Source organism: Gossypium raimondii, chromosome 13, assembly GCF_025698545.1.
Source record: "Gossypium raimondii isolate GPD5lz chromosome 13, ASM2569854v1, whole genome shotgun sequence".
Lineage (NCBI taxonomy): Eukaryota > Viridiplantae > Streptophyta > Magnoliopsida > Malvales > Malvaceae > Gossypium > Gossypium raimondii.
Window position 1 is genome coordinate 40,396,177 of NC_068577.1, and position 7,307 is coordinate 40,403,483.

Consider the following 7,307-nt stretch of genomic DNA (forward strand, 5'->3'; position numbering starts at 1 on the left):
TTAAATATATATGATTAAATCGAAATTAAAGTTTCAAGTATACATTTGAACTACAATTAGAGTTTCACGTATATAATTACATTAAATTAAAATTCATATATAGAACTGGGCATTAAATCAAAGTTCATGTATAATTTTAAAATTTATCAAAAAACAATTTAAATTTATAAATTTTCTTGAACTATACTAATTGCTGGATGTCAAATATGTTGTAGATTTGGGTAATATGAAATCATATATAATAACCAAATGGAAGTCATAATATGAAATAAATGCAGCATTATACTGCGTGAAACATATAATCACCGGATCCAAATCCATTATTCTAAACTAAACTTAAAAGTAAAGGTGAAAACAATAGACAAGTAGCAGCCATAGAGACTACTGAAAAAACAAAGCAGAGTTTCCTTGTTCACGCATTAAGGAGAACTTGGATTGAATTTTCAAGAACTTTTGGTGGACTTCTTTTTGCCCTTCTCTCAGCCTGTTTTGTTCTTCACAAATCATTGCCATCTCTGCTTTCAATTCCCTCATACTTACCCTTTTTTTCCCTTTCCGTTTTCCTCCCTGACCCTGTGTGAGTACCCACAAATTTCTCATAATAATTACATTACTTTATACTAAAAACCAAAGGAAAATAACGCAATAAGTACAAGGGTTTTTCTTGACATGGATATTAAAATACCAATTTTTTTTTGTTATCTGGATTGGTGCTGCTCCCTTCCTCCATGTCTCTTTATTTTCCTCAGCCTGGGAAGTTCCGAATGTTTTGTCTCTTTCATCTTGGCAGCCTATTTATAGATGATATATGAGGCACAAAAGTCGAGATAACGTAAGGGTTGTGCCGCACTCGCAATCGAGAACGATCGCGCGATTTTTTTATCTTGACTGGCGGAGGAGTGTCGCGATTTATAAAATTAAACCGCATCGCGAGGCAGACAGCAAATGTTTTGATAGGGCCTACCGCTTTCTTTAATATTCCTTCCTCTTTCAATGAGCTTCTACGTTGGGTAAGCTATTTAGTTGATAACCAAATTTTAGGTTTACAATCTTGTCATTCAACCTTTAAATCTTAACGATGATTAATTGTACATGTTACATCATGTTCATATTTTCATTTTGGTTATTCAATTTTAGGTTGTTTCATTTTAATGACTCAAAAATATTCATTTTAAGGGATTGAGGTAAAAAAGAAAGGATTAAAATGAAAAACGGTAGAAATTAAAATAATTAATTTTAATATTAGTAATAAATCGGTTGACACTATTAAGGGATAAAAATTTTAGTAATTTATTTAATTAATTTTTATATTTTAAAATTTAAAATTTCAATATTGAAACAAAAATTAAAACTTTCGCAAGAGAGTAAACAAGTACAATTTAACAACTTTTAAATTATTATTCTAGTTTTTACCATTTTTCACTTTAATTTTTAATTTTTTACCTTGACCAATACTTAAAAAGGATATTTTGAATGACCAAAATAAAAGCATCCTAAAAATTGGGCGACTAAAATGAAAGTGTGAACATTATGTGACGTATACATTTAACCACCATTAGAGATTTAATAGTTCTATGACTAAAAGGAAATCACCCTAAAAGTTAAGTGACAAAATTATAAAAATTTCATTTTAGGTGACCAAAATGAAAGCTCAATAAAAGTTGGATAACCGAATAGGAATTTACCCTTTCTATAAGTAAACATTTCCATTGGTATGGGAGGAATCTTAGAATAAGCTTGGCATAACCTCCTGACGTTGCATTATCCCGTCGTATTGGGGACTTTTTTTTTTTTTTGCTTTTTCTCCATCATTAGGTTTGAACAAGAAGATTGAAAAACTGAAAATCGATTTAAATTGATGTGAATTTGGTTCAGTTTTTATTTTATTATTATTTGTTATAAAAATAAATTTAGTCCTCAACTTTTACATATTATATTAATTTAGTTATAATTTTAAAAATAACTCTAAAATTTATAAATAATCTTAATTTATCCTCAAAATTTACTTTTCTCTTTACCTTCCCCACCGCCACTATTCATTTTAAAATTAATATAAAAGTATTAATGTAGTATATATTGATAAAATATAAATATATCTATACTATTATTTAAGTCTTTGACTGAGTTGGTGTCAAAAATCATTGGGCACTAACTTGATTAGGGAAATTATGGAAATACCTTTCTATAATTAAAATAAGTTATATTTTTTGAGGTACTTTAGTCTTTTTATTTTAATAAGAACCAATAAAATATACATATGATGAAACTTAAACCCACGACAATTAAATTGATAAAATTTTATATTTACCACTCAACCAAACCTTTATTTTAATATGTACATTTTATTATCTCTATCAATTGTATATCTATACTTACTATCAATAAAACCCTAAAGAGTTGGTGTCACGGGTTAACTAGGACGAACTTGGTAAGAAAATTACTAAAATAATCTTTTATAATTAAAATAGATCATATTATTCAAGGTTATTTTGGTCTTTGCATTTAAAAATCAAGAAAAATATGCAAATAGTGAAATTTGAACCGCGTCAATTGAATTTGTAAAACTTCAAATTTACCACTTAACCAAAACTTGATTTTAATATTTATTATATATTTTTAATATGCACAGTTTACTATCTACTAGTTGTATATTATGAATAATGTTGTTAATTGAGTTGGTGTCACAAGTCAATGACAATTGATGACAAAACCATGATAAATAATTGTAGTGCATTTAATATTGTATATTTGATATATTTATGTGTTTAATTATCATTTTTACTCATAATTTAATCTAATTTTTTATTTACATATTTCACATATTTCATGTGTTATTATGATTAATTCGTTTCTATATATAATTTTAAATACACATCAATATTCTAGATATATAAATTTTACACATATACAAATGTGATAGAATTTTTAGTAACTCTTATTCCCCGTATATCTTGTTCCATTGATCCGAAATACAAAATGCTATAGTGAGGTCCTGTGTTGATGGACTGACTTTAAAAGGTCACCACCATAAAGGTAAGAATCGCGCGCCCATTTTCTTTTTCATTTTTGTTATCCTTTCTGATAATGAAATTAGGCGCATCGCACGATGAATCTGTACTCTCCAGCGTAGTTGAAACGCGCCTCATATTTTAAATGCTCCCCATCAATTTCAACAGTCTCTCTATCAGTCAATGGTCGTCGCTCGCTGTCCCTTGTGAACCTTCGCATGTCGCACGACAAGGAAACGTGAAAACTGTAGTATAGCCGTGAAACGAATTTATTTTTTCGTATTCTATAAGTCAATTGAAAAGGTATATGCTCCAAATTTTAAAATTATTTCATATTTAGAATAAAGATCAATTAAAGAAGGAGAAATCTTTATTATATCAACTAACTTAAGTGAAAATAAATTATTAAGGGTGATAAAGAAAAGGATTAAATTAAAATTTAAGTGAAAGTTGGGTGACTTCAAAAGGGTTTGCTCATTGAACTAAGTGTTCATTAGAATCAATGGTGAAGGCAGAGGCGAGTCCAGGGGAGTTGGCAGGGGCCCGACCCCCTTAAAATGGAAAATTATTGCTTTGGCCCTTTAGAAAATTTTAAAATTTTAAATTAGTAAAGATAAAATTACACTTTAATCCCCCTAAAATTATGAAAATTTAATTTAATCATTTAAAAATTATAAAGATATAAACTATTAAAAATTAAAAATTCATTTCGGCCCCTCTAAACAAAATTTTTGCTTCGCCCTAAAGAGCAGGTAGAGGCCGGTCAACTTAAAATGAAAAATTTTCCATTTTAGTTCCTTTATAATTTATAAAATATAAAATTAGTAATGATGAAATTATACTTTTACCTCCTAAAAACGATAAAAATTTGATTTAATCTTTTAAAATTATAAGAACATAGACTATTTAAATGATGAAATTACATTTTTTAATATTGTAAACATATAAAATTTAATTTTTACTCCAAAAATTTTGGACCTTCTTGTCTCTGATTAGAATAGTTGAGTAATATTATCTAATAATGGACGCGTGGGAAAAGGGTGAGTGCATGGGATAATGAAATGTAATTATAAATATGTATATGTAAAGGTGGCAAAATAAAGAATGAAAGGCAAAACAATGGTTTGACACATATCCCATTTGCTTGTAAGATTGTGAAGCCATGCAAGAGAAGAAAACGTGAAGTGGCGGTGATGGCGTGTATTATTGATAATTCTCTGGTAGGTGTCAATATTCACAAGTTTTCCTTTGGATAAACATCACCCACTGAAATTGTAATTCCATTGAAGCTACTAACTTTTTTATTTCACAAATATAACCTTGTTTTTGTTGGGGTTGTATATACCTTTTTATTCCTTCTCACTATAACAAAATGGTGTTTGGAAACCCTATGGTGCATTGCATTTTTGCAGCTGCACCTGCAATTTTCAACTGCGGTAAAAAGCCCCACTGGGCAAACAAAAACTCCTGTGCCGTATCCCACTTTACATTTATAACTTCTTTTGGTATACAGATAAATTTAGCTTTTAATGTTTATTCTTTTAAAGTAATTTTGGTCTTTAATTTTTAAATTTTAGTTAAATTGTTTAATTTTCACTTAAAAATTGACTAAATTTTAAAATTTTAACGGTATTGATGTGACCATAAGCTTGGTAGTCTATATATAATTCAAAAATTCAAAAAAATAATTAAAATTAACAAATTTAAAAAATCATAAAACTTTTAGAAAAATTATCCATGTTAGTAGTGAAGTGTACAAATTTTAACAGTTTAGTCCGTTTTTCCATAAAAAGTAAATACGTTGACTAAATTTTAAAGGTTGAGTGCCAAGATATCAAAAAAAAAACAAGAATTAAAATGAAAAATAAATAAATGTTAGGGATAAATTTATGTTTATATTTTTTTATAAGTATATATATTCTCACTTAAACATTATAGTTGCATTTGGATCCAAACACATATTTTAATCTCACTATTATATAACGAATCGTTACCATTTCTATAATTTTTAATCTCACGAAAGCTAATCTCATTGCACATTCAAAGAAAGCAACTAAAGTTAAAGTGTAGGCTGAAGAAGGAGGTAAGTGCTCCTTTCGAATTTGACCTATCATTTAATGTTTAAGTCGAGTGAATGTGAATTTCTAAATGATTGGGTGGTAACCAGAAGGAAATCCATTATTCCAAACTAAACATAAAAGTGAAGGTGAAAAGAATACAAGAGTAGTACCCATAGAAGTTCCAAATGTTGCCTCCTTCATCTTGGTAGCCTATATATAAGGGACGATATGACATGTATATGCATGGTTTCGTCGCACTCGCAGTCGACACGGAACGCGCGATTTTCTTCCCTTCTTATAAAATGAGACTGTCGGAGTCGCGCGATATATAATTTAATCCCTTCTTATAAAATGAGACCGGGGGAGTCGCGCGATACATAATTTAATCGCCCTTACTTTAATAATATTCTTCCGTTTTTAATGAATAATACAGCTTGTGTTACATTCAAATGGGAGGACAAGCTTGCCATGACCTGTCCCTCGTTGCTTTATCACATCATTGAGACGTGCTTTTCTTTTCTTTTTTCGGGGTTTTTTCCACATATATCAAATACAAAAAAAATAAATAAATAACAAAGTAACTGTCGGCTGCCGACTTTGAAGTGCATCTTTTTTTTCTTCTTTCAATTTCACGCATGCAATCGTGGGTGATTTGTGCCTGGTTCTGTTCTTTTTTTTCAGAAGAAAATGGCGTTGGCCCCTCATAGAAGAATCTGACATGAAACAACAAAAAAATACAGAGAAAACACAAGGAAAAGGCGAGTGCAGAAGAAATAAGACTGTAGTTTTTATTTCTTCTATTTTGCAAAAGTTACACCGATAGTTGTGAAGTGAATATTGAAAGCCAATCACAGTAGAGAAAAGATGGTATGTACTAAGCGCTCCACGTAATCTTGTACCTCATTTTAATTTTTTCAGGTCATTAATACATAATTTTGATAATTTCTTTAATCTGAATCCCGAACCTTGAACTTTAAACTCGAATCTTGAACCTCGAACTCGAACTTGAACCTAAACTCGAAACCTGAACCATAAACCTCAAACTCAAACCTTGACATGTGGTTCAAGGCCCTTTGGTTTAAGTTCGAGTTCAGATTCCAAGTTTAGGATTTAGAGTTTGAGATTTGAGGTTTAGATTAAAAAAATTATCAAAATTATGTATCAATAATATAAAAAAATTATTAAAATATCATTAAACAATTAAAAAGAGATACGAGATGATGTGGCAACCCTATTCATACCATCCTTTCTTATCGGGGTAAAAAAGATTGCATGAAATAAGAATATTATTAATTTCTAATAGTTTTATGTCACATCAATAATTTCATTCTAAATTTCAGAATTTTCAGTTGGATTTAATTTTTCAAGATAAAAATAATAATGTAACATAAAACTATTTAAAAAACACAGATAACGTAACTTCACTATTTCATACCATCAAAATCTAACGCATCTATTTTTACAAAACCCACCACTCAAACTACATGCGCCAATGTTCTTCAAAGCATTCATTTTTATAGCCGCCTAAACAAAGGCTTTTTTTGCAGTTTCAACTGTTTGTCGGCACAACAACAAAAAAGTGTCAGGTTTTGGATTGTCGGTTGTCACATTTGGTGAATGTTAAGAAGGATGTCGATTTAAGGAATTTATGACGTGAATATTTTATGTTAAAAAGGGTGGTAAAAGATTTTTTTTTTCAGTGAAGAAGAGACAAAGGGTAGTGATTTTATGCCTGGCTCAAAGGCCTGAGGCCGCGACGAGGAAAGAAACAAAGGAAAGGAGTGAGAGTAGTATTAGGAAAGAAGTTTGGAAATGGTAAGTTCAATAATGGTGATGGTGGAAGAGGAGGAGTTTGGACCAATTATGAAGTTTGAGGGTGTAAGATATTATGAAGGAGACAAAAGCTAGGGGGGCTAATCCTTCAGACATGATGGAGGGAGCAAAGATTGTTGGATTCGTAAATTGCGTCTCCTTCCCATAGAGTATACATGGACCGTTCGCGAAACACCAAACACAATTTACTCACCAACGCATGCATGAAGATGGAAGAAAAACGAAAAAAAAAAAAAAAGTTGGCAAGGTTCCAACTTCCAACCAACTATTGCAGGTAAGACTCGACTATAGAGTTATAGTTACTAAAAGGTAATGTGAAAATGAAAGTTAGATAGTAATGATATGTATTAAAGTTAAAACAAGTTTATAATAATGAAGATAACATTAGGGTTTGATAAAAATAAGA

At 29.9% G+C, this 7,307-nt stretch overlaps 2 long non-coding RNA genes across 2 annotated transcripts; one reads left to right on the forward strand and one right to left on the reverse strand.

Moving 5' to 3' along the window:
* Nucleotides 1-239: 239 nt before the first annotated feature.
* On the reverse strand, nucleotides 240-1,070 carry LOC105781818 (uncharacterized). The gene is made up of 2 exons (XR_001129619.2): nucleotides 686-1,070; nucleotides 240-573 (listed from the first exon to the last, which is right to left on the reverse strand). It is a non-coding gene; the product is annotated as an uncharacterized LOC105781818 (long non-coding RNA).
* Nucleotides 1,071-4,060: 2,990 nt separating this feature from the next.
* Nucleotides 4,061-6,747, forward strand: LOC128036085 (uncharacterized). The gene is made up of 3 exons (XR_008192952.1): nucleotides 4,061-4,228; nucleotides 5,750-5,935; nucleotides 6,616-6,747. It is a non-coding gene; the product is annotated as an uncharacterized LOC128036085 (long non-coding RNA).
* Nucleotides 6,748-7,307: the final 560 nt, after the last annotated feature.